Source organism: Pinus tabuliformis, chromosome Q (assembly GCF_031772625.1).
Source record: "Pinus tabuliformis cultivar Carrire ecotype Pingquan chromosome Q, CPIR1, whole genome shotgun sequence".
Taxonomy (NCBI): Eukaryota; Viridiplantae; Streptophyta; class Pinopsida; order Pinales; family Pinaceae; genus Pinus; species Pinus tabuliformis.
In genome coordinates this window covers 45,127,839-45,145,300 of record NC_142296.1, presented here as the reverse complement: position 1 = coordinate 45,145,300, position 17,462 = coordinate 45,127,839, and the positions used below count along the sequence as shown (strand labels likewise).

The 17,462-nt window shown below is 36.5% G+C and overlaps 1 pseudogene; it reads left to right on the top strand.

Annotated features, from left to right (window-relative positions):
* Positions 1 to 11,878: 11,878 nt before the first annotated feature.
* On the top strand, positions 11,879 to 12,930 carry LOC149218219 (uncharacterized; annotated as a pseudogene).
* The last annotated feature ends 4,532 nt before the right edge of the window (positions 12,931 to 17,462 follow it).

Sequence of the window (17,462 nt, the reverse complement as noted above, 5' to 3'; positions counted from 1 at the left end):
AAGGAGGTCTTGTCATTTGTATCATCCAAGAATTGTTCATTTGTGTAATGTAAAGGAGGTTTCCCCCACGAAGAGGCTTATTCCTAAGGCGTTCATCTATATTTTCTATCTTTTTGGTGAGATGGTTTCATAACATTTGGTATCAGAGCTTTGGATTCTAGGGTTTCGCTGCTCCAAACAGGTCATCGTGGCATTTGCGCTATAACTTTGTTTCTGCAACATTTCAGACACTAAAAAAAAACCCATTTGGGATGAAATCGCGTCGAACCTAAAGTCCGAATTTTAGAGCTTTTCGCACTATATTTGCGGAGATATGATCTAAAGAAGTTGGCCTTTTTGTAGACTCCCGAATTACATTCCAAACAGGTGACCTGGGGAAAATAGTCATAACTTTCTCTCTAAGCATCATATTGAAATTTCATAAGAAGTTATAGAAAGAGGACGGACTGTAGCTTTTTGTATATATTTTTCATATCCAAAGGTTAACACAGTGACACGTGGCACGTCGTACAAGTTTGCTCTACTGAACTAGTCTATAATTAGGTCACCGTGGGAGATTTGGCATAACTCTTCCTTGGAGAATCCAATTTGGATCAGACTAATGGCATTACAAAGAGGACACAGAGGGCTACTTCAGGTCACGATTTCAGAATTGGAAAAGCGAAATTATAGAGTTATAGTCATTTCAATATCGAGCTCCTAAAATCAAGAAAAGGCAATATGAGGAAGTATGATGAAAAGGATCCAGTAAATTGGATACGACAGATGGAGAAATATTTTGATCTACATGTTGTACCACTGTTACAAAAGGTATGTATTGCATATTTATATTTAGAACCAGATCAATTTTTATGGTATAAAGGGATTTGTTCTCATAAAAAACTTGTTACGTGGTCAATTTTCACGGAGGAAATGATAACACATTATGAGGATACAAAGAGAAACACCTTCTTTAGCCAATTGATAAATCTCAAACAAAAGTGTTCAATGGTAGAGCACATTGAGGACTTTCAAAAATTGAATATAAGGGTAAATGATATTCCAGAGAAGCAAAGGATTGATGTCTTCATAGGTAGTTTAAAGGATAAAATTCAACATGAGGTTCGTCTTTGGGAACCTGATTCATTGGAGAAGGCATTTAGGTGGGCAAGAAAAATTGAAAGCGAAATTATGGAAACAAGGAATCCCACCACACACGACTGTAATTATGGAAGTGTTTCTTCTCCTAGCCTTCCACAACCTACAAGGGTTACACCACAACAATTGGAAGAAAAAAGAGAAAAAGGGCTTTGTTACAATTGTGATAACAAATGCACTAAAGGTCATAAGTGTGCTAAGAAGAAACTATTTTACATAGAGTATGAAGAGGAGGAATAAAAGGATCAAGAAACATCAAAAGAAGAGGATATACACCAGGACCCAACCCCAGAGAAAGAAGAAATGAATCCGACCATATCTTGTAAAGCATTAGCAAGAATTATCACTCCTAAAACTCTCAAGATAGAAGGACATATCAAGAAGAAAAAGGTTCAAGAAGTGAAAGATCACATCGAGAAAGAAGAAATGAATCCAAACATATCATTTAATGCATTGGCTGAAATTACCACTCCTCAAACTATCAAGATAGAAGGACAAATCAAGAAGAAAAGTGTTCAAGAAGTGAAAGATCACATCGAGCAACAAGAAATGAATCCGATCACATCTTGTAAAACATTGGAAGAAATTACCACTCCTCAAACTCTCAAGATAGAAGGACATATCAGGAAGAAAACGGTTCAAGCAGTGAAAGATCACATCGACCATCAACAACAAGTTCTCCAACTTTTAAAGGATAATGCCACTTTGGTGCAGAATCAAATGAAACAACAGGTAGGCCAACATCGCAGTGAAAAAAAATTTGATGTAGGTGATTGGGTATTTTTACAGCGAAATCTCAAGCAAGCTATTTATGAGAAGGAAATATTGGCAATACTACATGCACTTAAGAAATGGCGACCTTACCCAATGGGGAGACACTTCAAGGTAAAAATGGATCATTATAGTCTTAAATACTTTTTAGAACAAATATTATCTTTAGAAGAACAGAAAAAATGGTTCACAAATATGTAGGGTTATGACTTTGACATCATCTACAGAGAAGGGAAGAAATTTTTTGTTGCAGATGCACTCTCAAGAAAGGATGAGGCTGTGGAAGCATTGTTTTGTGCCATTTCTATTATCCAACCAGATTGGATAAACGAAGAAAGGGATGAATGGAAGAAGGACAAAGAAGTGTGGCCACTCATTCAAAAGTTGCAGAATATCCCAATTCAAACAATATTGCCAGAAATTGAAGAGGAAGAAAAAAATCATATTGAAACCTGGAGCAGTCACAGAAACAAGAACCCGACAACTACGAAATCGATCAATTTCAGATCATCCATCAAGTGGAAGAACTTACCCGTTGAAGATTCCACATGGGAGGACAAGAATTTTATACAGAAGCATCAAGAACTACTCAAGCATTGAGGACAACACTTTTTGAAGGAGAGGGGCATGTTAGGCCCCTATACTACTAGTGTAACCCCTTATTGTTATTAGTACAACCCCCTTATTATATTGTTGTACCCATGTAGTCCCCATATTGTTACTATTGTGCCCAATAAAAGCCCACTATTGTTATTATTGTTCCCTTACATTATTATTGTCATGTCAGCTCTGATTATATTATGACCCCTTAGACTCCTATATATAGAAAGGAGGTCTTGTCATTTGTATCATCCAAGAATTGTTCATTTGTGTAATGTAAAGGAGGTTTCCCCCTCAAAGAGGCTTACTCCTAAGGCGTTCATCTATCTTTTCTATATTTTTGTGAGCTGGTTTCATTACAGAGCAGACCCTCATTGGTGTGGTATATTCCCCCAGCCTTGCACTCCAAAATGTGACACTCAGTCGCAACCCTCCCTCACCAGTTGCTGAGTCGCAGCCTCAAGAAGGAACTAAAGGTGCGACCTTTAGTCAAATGCGACCTCCACATGGTGCAGTTCCTTAACATGACCAATCACAGGGTTGCATGCTTATGAGCCAGCAAACCTCACGACCTCACAAAGATTGTGACTTTGCGATCTCCCCTTCACTGACGTTGGTGTAATGCGACCTACACTAATCCATCCACACTGCGACCGACATCCTTGGGTAGTGAGAGACTTGCATTTAAGGCCACATTTGTGACCCATAACCAATGCGACCTGCCCAATTCCCATCACATTTTATCTCTTAGTCAAGTGATAAGGCATGATCGAATGAGTTATCTCTTGCGATTGCATATTCTTATGCTCTTTTTCATCCCATTAAATAACGCTATCAAGTCCCAGAAGGATGGGGCAAAACGGAGGACGATTAATGGATAAAAATTGGTGTGGAGTGTTTTGCATGCACAAAACATTAACAAAGGGATATGTCAAAATCCAAGTTATGGGTAATTCCTTGCATTGGATCAATATATGCAATAGCAAAGGAAATGTTGTTCCAATGGTGATGTGGCGATGTACTCAAAAGTGAGGGTAAGCTAAGGCATCAAACAATATCATGACAGCAACTGAAAATGGTATTATAAGGGAGCATATGTGCAATAAAGGGCATTGTCCAAAAGGTCCTTTTCATGTATATGGATGGTGGAAAAGCCTTAAATATTTTGCTCCAGTTGATAAAGTACCTTTTGAATCAGGTTACAGATCCTGCACAGTCTGCACATGCATTATAACATTATGGCATAGCAATTGATCTCACAGGGGTCTAAACTAATGTTTTTCTTTCAATTAGTTGATTGTATTTATAGTATCATTATTTGGTTATAAATATGTCTAACCAATGTTATTCGCCTGTAGGTGGAGAGAAGGGATGAGATTGTTGATCTATGTTAAGAAGTAAAGGCTTCTCACTGGATCTGTGTGGCTTCCTAGACATTATGTCAATCTCAATGACCTATAAAAGGGAGCTAAGGTTTCCACAAAAGCTACACAATCAGGGTTGCAATGAGTTTGAAACTGGAACCATTAAGGCTCCTAAAACCTGGTAGCAGTGTTAGGGACACAATGACATAAGATGACTGGATGCAAGTGGGGAACGACAGGAATAATTTCAACCATTCATGAAGGTATTCATGGTTCCACAAAAATGTTATCAACATGGACCAACCCTAGTGTTTCTCAAAATTTCTACTTCTTCTCACATTATCTCTTCTATCAATGTACAAATATTCTCATCATGATGACAAAGCAATTCAGCATGTACTAAACAATAAGCATGAAAGAGAAGTGAGGAAGTTCAAGGGTCATGAAGGGAGGTCAAAGGTCACGGTAGATTAACAGACACCTCATCTCTATAAATGTGCCCTCGTGCCTCATTTAATGGGGGACTTTAGCACTTGAGTTGAGGCTAGGAAGAGATAATTCATTTATGCTTGAGAGCTAGAGCCATTCAATTCTTGGCAGCTAGTAGAGTGGAGTTGCAGTGAGGCTAGGGTTTTTCATTCTGAAATGGTATGAGCAGCCCATGTTCCATTATTGAGTTTTGACCAATTGCAAGATATGTACTTGCAGTTGCAGCAACATTAATAAGATGTTCTTCCTATTAGGAATTGATTCCCATGCTTACTCATGATGGTTATATTGGTTGTCTAGTATTTTCACTGTACTTGTATGTGTGCTTTCATACGCGCAATATGTTGTGAACTGTTTCATAATTGTTGCATGTATGTTGTGCTTTTGAATATGTGTTTACTTATTTCTTGCCATGTCGGTGATCTATTGTGAACTATTTTGCAATTAACTTTTGGCATGTTGTTGTTTATATATGTCTCATTGGGTTTTGGCCCACTGATCCCTCTCATGGCATACCTCTCCTTATTGTTGTTGAGACTTGTTTGAACCTCTTTTTTCAGTTTGTCAATCTTGGGCTAATTTTGTTTCATTGTCTAGGCATTTTGTTCTTGTCCCCACTCTAACACCTTCTCATTTGATAACCAAGAGTGGAAACATTCATGGTGGCAGTCAGGCCCACATAGCAGATGGGGCTCCTATCCCAAACAGTGTCAGGTCTAATCGGGACTTCACACCGGGGAGACCCCCCTGATTGTTGGCGGTACATTTTAGCCCGTCAACATATTATTTGAAAAGTTTAATAAATCTGGAGCATTCAACAGGTGTACAATTACTTCCCAAATTAATATTTTGAGGTGTTCTTATGTTCCCATATTTACAACTTCAAATTACATTGAATAGATATGTGTTTTCAAATTTGTACTACCTTTGAATCTATTTTGAAAGTCATATAAAATTTTAATCGGACTACAGATTTTGGAATTGAATTTTAAATTTTATGATCATTGGAAAAATCTGATAACAATTGAAAACAATGTTGATCTTCATCAATACTGGACTCCTTGAAGGTATCTTCTACAACCAATAAATATTTGATTTTATAATCGTCATCCAATACTCTCCAATTTTGAATATTATCGGGGACTGGAGGTCTAAAAAGAATTTCAATTGAAAATCGTTCTGGAGAAAAAGATTCAACTCGCAGAAGCCTTGATGCAACATTAGAAAGAAGATCGACATCATTATTTTGAGAACAAGGTATGGAATTTAATTCAAAGTTATCGAAATTTTGAACTAAGTCCCATACTTCGTGTCTGTAATTTCTCAAAAGATTAGATACACAATGAATAGTTTTATTGCATTGTCTTACTATAACTTCTGAATCACCTAAAACTTTGATATTTTTTATGTCCATTTCAATAGCTTTACGAAGACCTTGCAATAAAGCTTCATATTCAGCTACATTATTGGTGCAAGGGAAATTTAGTCTGCAAGATAGGAGAAATTTATTCCCTTGGGGATCTATTAACACACATCCAATACCAACTCCCTCATTTGATTTGGAACCATCAAAATATAAAGTCCAACTGTTAATTTGATTAGTTGTAATAATAGATGGAACCTCAACATATGAAATTTGTCTTGAATTCAAAGTTGGTACCTGTAGAAAATTTAGGCTTTCAATTTGAGTTTCCAACACAATAGATTCTTCGGATGAGAAATTACCAAGATAGGTATCAAATGTATAATTTCCTAGTGAAGACTCAGGAGAATTGATTGGTTCATTAGAATTTTCAAGGTCTGTTACTGTATGTTTCATGTGTTGTTCACGGTTGACCTTGAATTTATTTGGCCTACCATTTAAGGGCAGCCATAAATGAGACCATTCTGTTGAGAAATAACCATTAATCTTTTCAGACCAATCTTGGCTGAGAATTAAGCCATATGATTCTGGAATATCAGTGACAATGATATCGATAATATGAAAGATTTTGGGATTTGAAGCAAGTCTGATAAGCACATTTTTTATTTCTCCTAAAACTTCTACACTTGATCTATCAAGTTGTACAATTTGAGTAGATGAATTTGTAGGAGATAAATTTAATTTTTGAACAACTAATAATGGCATTACATTAGATGAAGCCCCCGAATCGACTAGGAAATTGTGTGCATTTCTATTTCAGATTTCAAAATTCAAAAGGAAAGTACAAGTTCGGAAAGATGATCTATCTCCAATTAAAGTTGCATCAATATTAGAAATATTTTTAGAAGGAGCCTTACTAGAATTGTGATTTTTAGAAGGATTATTTTCTAGAGCTTTAATCAATTCATCCCTTTGCTCAATAAGTTTTAATAATTCAAATAAAGAGATATTAGCTCTAATTTTCTTCATGTTTTCAACTAAATCATAATCTAGATATTCACCTGAAGGGACGTTATTAGATGTAGAAGTAGCTTTATCAGAAGTTTGTGTTTTTTGGTTTGAGCGGGAGGATTATTATTTGATGATGATGCTTGATTAGGAGAGGGATTTTGACTTTTTGATCTAGTTTGAACATCATTAACTTCTTCTTCGTCTTCAATAGAATCATTATCAATTAATCCTCCTTATGAAACATCCCACAAAACATTAATTTTACTAGACTCTGCTCCATTTTTGTTTTCTTCTTGTGGTTGCTTCTCCTCCTCAGCTTCTACAAATACTTTAAACATATTTATAAAAGAAACACAAGTTTTTTCAGAATGCTTGTCATTATGAGCTCGACAAAAGTCAACTTGAGCATAATCATCAATATTGAATTCTTCAAGGTTGGTTTGATTAGGATTAGGGGACGGATTTCTTCTAAATGGGCTCCAAGGTTTTCTAATTACCGATGTTTCAAAAAGAATATTTTTTACATTAGTTATCTCATTAGACATAGTTTTAACTACCTTTTTTATTGAGTCTAAATCAATATTTTCCTTTTCTTTTTTCTCATCAATTGTTTTACTAGTTGAATCTTTTTTAGAAGAAGATATTGTCTTGTTTCTTTCTTGTCCTAATGCTTGTTTTGCTGCAATTTTTAATATTTGTTTTTCAACATTTAAAGCCTCATCCATGTTTAGAGCTAATGTGGCTTTTTTTGCTCTAATGACAGCAAATGCAATATCAGAAGGAAGAGCAGTAGTATAGACTTCATTTAGAACATCATTACCTGGCCTGGAAGCTACAAGGATTCTATTAAGGATAGAAAGCAGTCTTTAATTAAAATCCTTGATTGATTCACCGGGATTCATCCTAATGTTTGATAGTTCTACAATTAAAGATGCTTTGGTTTTATCTTCTTCGTATTTTTTGATAAATTGTTTTTCAAAAATCTCCCAACTTGTGATAGAACCATCAGCTAGTGTGAAATACCAAGTTGTAGCTTTTCCTTCAAAAGTGAATGGAAATAGCTTGAAAACTTGATCTTCATGTTGTACTACTCCTAATTTCAGGGATAACATGAATTGTTTAACGTGTTCTTCAGCAATAATAGGTCCATCAGGATTATACTTGGGAAGCCATCTTTCAAAATGCTTTGGTAAATCATGTTGATCTCCAGGAATAGCGACGGGTCTGTAGAAATTTTGAATAATATGACACTTGTTCACAAAGATTATCCTAATTATACACTATTTGCGGAATGCATGCATAATACATAACCTCCTCTACGTTGATCATCAATTTTGCGGAATTAAAAACAATGAAACATCAATCGCATGCGCACATTAACACAGTATGTAATTGGGGAAAGCATACAGCTGAAAACCCCGCACTATCTGTATATTATAATGATAGAGAACATGTAACAATACATAGTACAATACTCCTCACAAGTACTCAGTACTATCTCCACTTGCTACACACAAACTAGCTCTGATCTGAATCAAGTCACAGGTTCAAATCTCCTCCGCTGTCTGCCTGCCTCTACTGCGCAATCCAATGTGAGAATAGGAATGATCCAAGTTCGAATTCCCTTTTGTTGTACCACGCAATCCTCATTGGCAATCTCAATCAATGATTGTGCAAATCTCATGCACAGCTATAGTCACAACTGCTAGTAGTCTCACTCTTTCACCCACCTCTAACACTTGTCTCCACTGACTGTCCATGCACTGAGTTAACTGATGTATTCTTTAGTTGCTTTATGAGTTAATAATTAGTGAATTAATTAATAATTAATTCACATCACTCATCACTAGTGTATTCTGCAGTTAGACTAAATACAACTAGTTCAACCAAGTCAAACTGAACACAACTCCATCAACTCCTCAATCAACTCCACCAAACTCAATCACTTGAGTTCTAACTGAAGTCCATCATGCAATAGCTCAACTGACCCATAAGAAAAGCATATTTCCTTCTGGCAGTTGCATGTGCCACATCCGTAGCTCGAACTGAAGTGCTCCAAGAGGATAAGATAATGTTTATAGTCCAAATATTATTAAGAGCTAATAATATTCGACTCTTCTATTTTTAGCCTGGCAGTCTAAAAATAGACTCCGCCCATAAGTCTAAAAATATAAGTCCATCTATTTTTACCAACATGACCAATCATCCACAAATAGCATCCTGCAACTCATAGACCATGATCCATATGTCTAAAAATAGACATAGTCTAAAAATAGACTTTGCGCCAAAAATAGCCTGCGGGCCCACTTAGTGAAGGCAACTTCTTTTCACTAAGCTCCATCATCTTGTTTCATTTTCAACAGGGTCCAGTAGATAACCATGGTTGACCTGACATAGGTGATCTTGGGGAAGATGAAATTGAACTTGATGTGTGAGGTGATGAGAAACCTGGAGGAGTTTATCTTGTAGGAGGGATAATCAAGGGTGGAGGAGTTGAAGAGGAAGATAGAACTAGTGAGATTGAAGTTGAAGTGGTTGAAGGAGTTACTATTTGGGATGAAATTGGATTAGTTTCCAAATCAACTTCTTCCAGAGGAAATAGAAGGTTTGTAAAAGTGGTGAATTCAAATGAAGCTCTCGAACTAGTTTATGTTGATGATCTAGTTAATAACTAGCTTCAGAAGAAGAATAAATTATATCTTTGACTTCATGGTTAGGTCTTGTCCTTTTAGATATATCAAGTAAAATGGGGGATAAACATGAGACCTTTCTTTGAGATCAAGTATACACTCTCGAGAATTATATTTGAGGATGAACAAGAACCAATGAAACATCGGCTAACTCTTTTGGGAAGAATGTAGTTGTTAATGAAATAGGTTGTGGTTCAGTTGGATGAGAAATTGTAGATGAGGTACTTGTGTCAGATGATGTTATAGGATGAATAAACTCAATAGGTTTATTAGCCATACAATATATGTGCCCTCCTTCTAGTGCCAAGTTGTTGACAGGTGGAAAAATTCCTCCTATAACAAGTGAGTATTGGCCCGATCAAAGTCCTAATTAGACCCTTTTTTGTTGAGATTGTTGTATACTCTTTAGAACTAAGCCTCGATTGCTTGTCCTAAACTAAACTAAAAAAATTAAAATAAATGATAATAAACAATTTAAAAATTAGGAAAAATATATGACATATATTTTTATTTACAATTATCTACAAAGAATATAAACAAAGAGTTGGTTGGATGAAGTCAATTTGAACAACAGTTAGGATGGGGGGCAGGGAATTCATTCAAACATAACAAATCACATGAAATATCATGTATGTTTGAATATGGATGGAATTTGGGTCCATCTTGCCACACAAATTGATTTTGGGAGAGTGTTTATACAAAAAAACTCAAAAAAATGTTTATTGGGTTTTCTGCTTTCCAAACTAATTTTTATTTGTTTTTTTTTATTTGTTTTTTTTTTTTCCTGAAATTAATATGCATGCATTAAGTAGAAATAATAGAAAATAACATTATCTCATAAACGAAAGCAACTTATACTCTACCTTTTGAATATCAAATTTCAACCATGAGACAAGAATATATAAAAAAGTTAACAATTCATAAACTTTTGTTGATAATAGATATAGACTGCAACATATCCTAAGAAATGTTTAAATAGAATAATCAAATATTCATTCAAAAATAAATATGCACAAGTTAAATAAAAATACCAGATGCATCCATTAAATAATTAAAAAGATGACTAGACATTAATCGCATAGCTCAAAAGCACATTTGATTCTGAAATTGGTCTTCAAAAGAGTTGTCACTTCAAAATTTGATTGAAAAATACAAGTTCTGAGCTTTCACAATTTCTCAACCTCTACTCCAACGTAAGAGGTCGTATAAATACTTGAAAAATAAGATAAGTTTGTTTGATAAATAACAACTAGAAAATCATAAATATATTCTCTAATAAAGCAATACTTCTCAAAATAAAAGTTTCATCCTGTAGATTCACAAGCTCATGTAATCTACTAAAACAAGAGACAAGAATCTACTTCTACTCTTTACAGCAAAAGCCTATAAACATCGAGCAAACAATAATCAATAGAGGAAGAGAATCAAAGGCACATAACACAATAAATATCCGGGGAAATCCACAGCTCAAAACCCCACTATCTATTTTGTATTAATCTGGAAAATCAAGACGAAATTACAATGCCTGTTCTCTCTAGAACAATCCCAGCACTCAGCAAATTCAATCTCCAACTTGTTATCACTGAAAATTCTGTTGCAAAAATTTTTCAGACTAGCTTAAGGACAAAGTGTTTTCGCAGCGCATGACTTTTTAGCAGTTTCGCAGCGCTACATGTTTAGGCGGTTTCGTAGCGCGCTACGAAATTGGGGATTTGCTCGAGTTTTCAGCAGAAGGTTCATATACTAAATTTTGATGATGAGCAGAGTGATGCAAAGGCCCAGAACGGGAATGCAGTGGCAATGTATAAACTTGGTGTATTCTACTACTTTGGTTTGAAGGGGGTTCCCCGTGACCATGCGAAATGCATTATCATGGTTTCTTAAAGCGGTTGAGAAGGGAGGATATATTGCTAATGTACATGTGCTGAGTGTTAATCAACTATTAGAAACGGCTCTGGACACAGCACGACATGTGGCAAGTAGTATATCCACCTCGACTACTCCTGTACCTTACACCCAAATGATAAGCCAGCGTGAAGCTCTTGTAATTGGCAAACAAAGGAAAATGTCGGTCGTCATGAGCTTCAAGAGAAATCCAGATCCTTTGCTCCTCCCTGCACCGAAAAAATGATTTGAGTGGATTGATTGTGTATAAAGCTGATCAAGACCTGCGGAAGATTAAAAATAATTCCCTCAATAGACAGAAACTAGCTATCGATGCAGGCAACCCAGAGTGGTTTAACATCACTTCTAGCTTGTTGCATCCTTCCTTGGAAGAATCCCAGCATTCTTGGCAATCTTTCAGGCTACCACCGGCAAGCCCTTACGACAATTTTCTCAAACCTGCTCGCTATTGAAATGTCGTTGGATCTTTTTCAAAGCAGCAAACCGCTAGATATTCAAACACTATAGCTCTACAGAAAAAATGTATGATTACATTCCAAGCGCGAGTTCTATCTGGGTTTGGAGTAAATGAGCTTGTGCGAAGCACGCACAGAATGGAACGGGTGAAGATTGTTGAAAGGGACTTTATGGGTTTGATTAACAGCGAGGTAGTTGCAGAAAAAGACGAGGGGATAACTAAAGATTCAAATAATGATACCACTCTAGAGGATGGGAGTGACAACGCAAATAATGCACCGTCTCAACATTTTGGAGTGTCTTCAGTGGCACATTCTACTGGATCAATTGATGGTTTGAACTCTTCGGTTCATCGTATTGATGAAGCTGGAGATCTTCCAAGCTCAAGCCTTTCTCCTTCCATGTCAAATTTCAGCGAGCATTTAGGCTCCCATCCTATTTTGAAAGGACTTCAAGCAACCTCTACTTCATGTGTCACAACTTCTATGGTTAATCCTTCGGTGATCCAGAAGAATTCCTTTTCGCCAGTGGCTGCTGGTGTCTATCCTAGCTCTCCAGCAACAAGCAACGCTGCTGCTGTTCCAGGAAAGCAGCCTTGCACACAGCTAACAATGTTTTATGTTGGGACAGTGAATGTGTATGATAATGTCCCTGTAGAGAAGGCTCAAGTGCTCATGCTTTTGGCTGCAAGTGCGAGGTCTACAAAAATGACAAATCTGCCTTCACGAAGTTCAGCAATACCAATGTCTATAACAACTGCTGGTCATGCTACGCTCTACAAAAGGCACATGCAATTGCTCAGCTGAACCCGTATTCTGCAGTAACCTTGAATGCTGATGATTCTCAGATAAATCAAAATACTGCAACTTCTAGCAATCAACAGGAAACTTCAAAGTTAAGTGATACTAGTGTACTTGATCAATCTCTCACAGGCCAAAGCAAATCAGAAGCTCGAAAAGATTTATGTGCAGTTGGTCCATCTGTTGGAGGTCAGTATGCTGATAACCACGCCAATGTTCATTTGGTACCTAAAACGAGCCCTAAACTTAAAGTTGCTGGCATCACAGAATCTTTGAACATTGTTGGAAATGTGAAGGTTCATGTTACAGGAATGTGCCTTGTAAAGAGTGCAGGGACTATCTGACAATTAAAGATGCGTTAACCTCTTTTGTTGGCAATGAGTTATGAAAACAAAATGGGTTTGAAAGACAAGTTGCTATCAGCATTGACTCTCCTAAGATGGGAGGGTGTCTTATACCTTATTCAAGTACGATGGTAGCAGAAAAGCAGAATGCTGAATTATTGTTTTGGACTCCTGATATGAAAAGAGTATCTGAAGAGAAATTGCTTGCCAACATAAGTGAAAGGAGGCATTCTTGTGGAAATATGTACAATAAAGCAGATAGAAAATACAAGGATCTTTCAAATCATGAATCAGTGGGTATACTTGATCAAACAGTTACAGACACAACAGTTACTCCTCAGCATGTTAACAATGGTGATCTGGTTGATCTAAAACTTAGTGTTGATATTGGAGATTGTGAACAAGGTAGGGGTAATTGCTTGGACAATGAATGCCTCGATGACATTAAGGATAACAACAGTGTAAAACGCAGGGTGGCAGTGGGCACCAAACCCTGAACTGGATGAAGACTTAATACCTAGGCTGTTGTGAGCTATATTTATATGGATCTCTTACTCCTAATGAGTTTTTACACACACAGGTTGGCTCTGCAGATAAATATAGTATCAGTGATTTGAAGGATGCCATGTTGGTAATCAAAGACCTTTTATCTGTTGTATTATTTTATGCAACTAAATCTAGCTTCACAGCTTCTACTGCCTTGTCTTTAACATGCTTTGGCAGGTCCTTCCTGAAGTTTATAGCAAAGATGGTACAAATGTACAGATCAAACATCTAAAGACTTTTGATGAAGGACTCATGAAAATGGACAGAAACACACATGTTATGGATTAGTTTTTCATGGAGCAGGCCTAGAGGTAGATGAGTATGTCCGGAGGTCTTATAAGTTTGCTTATGTGGATGGTATTGAAGTTGGTATTGAAGCACTTATTAAGCACACTATTCCACTGTTACGGGCAACATGGTTCATTATTGTAGGAGGGCGTGGTTTATATCATTCTCAAGGAAGTTCGAGTTCGGCATTAGAGGGCCAAGTCTCCAAAATACTCAAGCCATTTATCCCTAGGATTGTATCAACAAGCACGGAGGCCGAATTCTTTGTTTACACACGTTTAAGGAGGTTGAATTATAGCCTGTAGCAGAGGTTATTGTCAGCAAATTAAAAAGCTTGTGTTACTTGTTGTTTCAGATTTAAAGAGGGTTTAGTTGCACTCCTGTAACAGAGGATGATTGATTTCAGTTGGTATAGGCTGAATTATTTAGAGTAATTATGCCAAGTTTGGAGAGGCCAAGTTGGGTTTTTCCTAAAGCAACTCACTTATAGCCAAATTTACCAGAATTTGTGCACTGAAAGGCAGTTCGATCTCAAGCCATTTGTCACCATTAGAAGCAAGGTTTGAATCAGTTAAGAAGAGGGCCGAACTTATGTCTTGAAGGTCAAAATTCTTCAGCATATGAATCTCAGGAGGGTTGTGAGTTCCCTTGGAGGCCAAGACAAGGCGCAGGCAAACTTGTGGAGTTGTGGACAAAGGATGTTATAGACTATTTCCAATGCATTCTAGATGAATCCTGTCTAAATGATGGCACTGTTTCAACACTGTACAATAGAGAGAGCCTGCAAATGCTCTTGGGTGTATCTGATCAACATCAAGGAGTTGACTCTTCCCAAACAGCAGCTATTCAATTTTGTGAGGAGTTTAGAGGAAGACTGTGTTTTTTTAAATCACACAGCAGTTTCGTAGCGCGCTACGAAACTGCTGTAGGTGATGTTTTCAATGCAGAATAAACAGTTTGACCGGGAATGTTAGAAGAGAGACACCTGTACATCAATACAGCCTACAGCTCATCTGGAGACATGGTGTTTGGTAGCAGCGTTCCATACTTTGAGTGATTAAAGAGTTGGGAACATGCTGCTACATTTTCGGAGGATGGTAGGAGACAGGGACCTTAAAAATAGGTGTTTTGATCCTGATGATAAATGATCCATCAGCGCTTACAGGTATCCAAAGTCAGCGTTCCTTGCATCTGTAGCTCAATCATCTTGAGCCTAACCAACAAAAGACAGCTGTCAAAGATCAAGAAAGGAATCAGGCATACGAGGAGATGAAGTTAGAGTTTTAGTGTGATTAGGACTCTTTGTAATTACAACTCAATACTTTATGTATTTAATGAGTTTGTTTAAAAATAGATAAGGGTAGTTAATGATAGGTCATCGAGCTCCCCTCATGCTTGAGGAGGAGACTCAAAGTAGTTTAGTTTGTTTTCCTATATATAGTGAAAACTCTGATGTAATGGGGGTTGGAGATTTATAAAAAAAAATAGAGTTTTTATATTGGCTAATGTAAAAGACTTTTGACAGTAATAGAAAGATTACTTTTTCTTCGCAAGATTCATCTTGTGTTCAAAGGCTCAGAATGTATGTGGTTTTGTCTTTATATTTTTTGTTTTACAGCTCAATAGACATGCAATCACTCTGAATTCACCTAGTGCTCAGACTTCCTGTGTATGTTTATGAGTTGAGGTTCTTTTTGAGAAATGTTCTGAGTGTTTAAACATTATATGCCTTAGCTTCCATGATTGAGTAGTTGGTAATTTACTGCAAAGGTGTTTGACTCCATGAGCCCAATGGAAGAAGTCTTATTTTGTTGTTCCAACCAGCTTATTTTCATGTACTGTTTGAAGAGTTAGCCATCTTTTCTTGTTATTAATCCATATCAAAAATCTGTGAGAGAGCCCTCTCTGACTAAGGAGGCTAAGCCTTAGTCTAAAGCCTGGTTTGAAATAGTTGCATGAGATCTTGCTAAGTAGCAGCCCTTAGTACACGATTTTGTGATAACACAACTCATACGCAATATCAACGCCAATGCTTAGCCAATTCACAAGCTCTCCAAGTCTCTACTCCAATGTGTAATTCCTATGGAGAATAGCTTGTATTTAAAGGGAAATAAAACCTCTAAAAATAGTGCAATCCCTAAAACAAATAGTGCAATCCTGAATGCATGCACTATTGGTGCAACTCAGAAAAATCTAAAACAAATAGTACATTGTCCATGCACTCTAGTCTCAACTGGGTCTTTCTCAGAATCAACATGCACGGGTTTTTGATGGTGGAATCTTCAGTTAATTAGAGTAGCACTAATTAGGTCACTAGTGTCTTATTGATGCCTCGAAAATCGTTGCATTAACATCGGGGAAAACCACCTGGTCCGGACCTTAAAAGTAGCTCATTTTCCGTTTGGTGTGGCGGCTCCGACTGGATATAATGGGACTAGTTTCCTAATGATTTATAAATGGGATGGATAAGTGATTGATTTTCTAATATCTAATGGTAATGATGGATAATTTATTCTAAAATGTAATAATATAAATAACTAATCTACCCTGGGAAGTCTTTTCCTTAGTGCAATTTCTGATGATTCTTATTGACAAGTAGGCATATAGATGACTCTGCTTATAAACAAAAAATATTCATTCATATGATAATTATTTTGTTCAAGTAGTTGAATAAAGTAATAATTAAAACATTATTACACTAATCTTGATATATCATTGACATATATATGTATGAAAAATAACAACTCTTAAACATTCAATAGTGATAAGCCAAAGAATTGTTGTGAAAGCATATACATACATCAATAATAGCAAAATGAATAAATGCTGATTCACATAAAAGCATGAAGCAAAAACATAGATAGTAGTACCATATGTGTTTGAATCTTCTCCAATATGAATTGCATTCAAATCCCGCCTTTCAACTTGGAAATTCTTTTACAAGAAGCAATAGTGCATATCGCATAAAAGTATTCTTCATCAAAACTCAGAATTCAGGTCCAGTTTTTATAAAAATAAATATATCGGAAGTATAGTAGTGCAACTTCCGATCCAAGTCTTAATACAAAAATTTGAGGACCCTTTCTAAAAACATGAAAGGGTCTATAAATACTATCTAAACTAACAAACTATGAAATAAAATTGCTATGTTCTGGTATTAACCCTATCACAGAAATTGTGATAATCTTCTCAAAATAGGCATGCTGTAGTCGGTCAGAGTGGTTCACTGTTTTGGCTGACTATCTTGTGTTCTGAGCTGGCAAATGGCAAGCATCGGTTGCAGTTCTGGTGGATGACTCATGCTCGAATGTAGCTGGGCAGTATATGTGGCATCAGTAATTCCGGGAATCATATAACTGATTGCATCGGTGAGGCATTTCATCGTTGTTCGCTGATTGTGTGGTTTAACAAGGAAAAACCAAAAGGTCTCCCATGTCAAAGTTTGAATGCCTTCGATTAATCTTTCCCTCTGTTCCAGCTCCTAATTCTATGTCTGTTCTAATGCTTTCACCGATAGAAGTTTCCTTGGAGAACACTCTGAAATTAAATTTGACATATAAAGAGTATCATTAATCAATTCAACCAGATTACTTGTTGTCGATCTGCATCTTGATGTCGCCCTTTCTGCTTTCATAAGTTGAGATTGCCATTCAAGGAATAAGATTTCTTTATGCAATTCCAGAATTTGGGGTAGATTT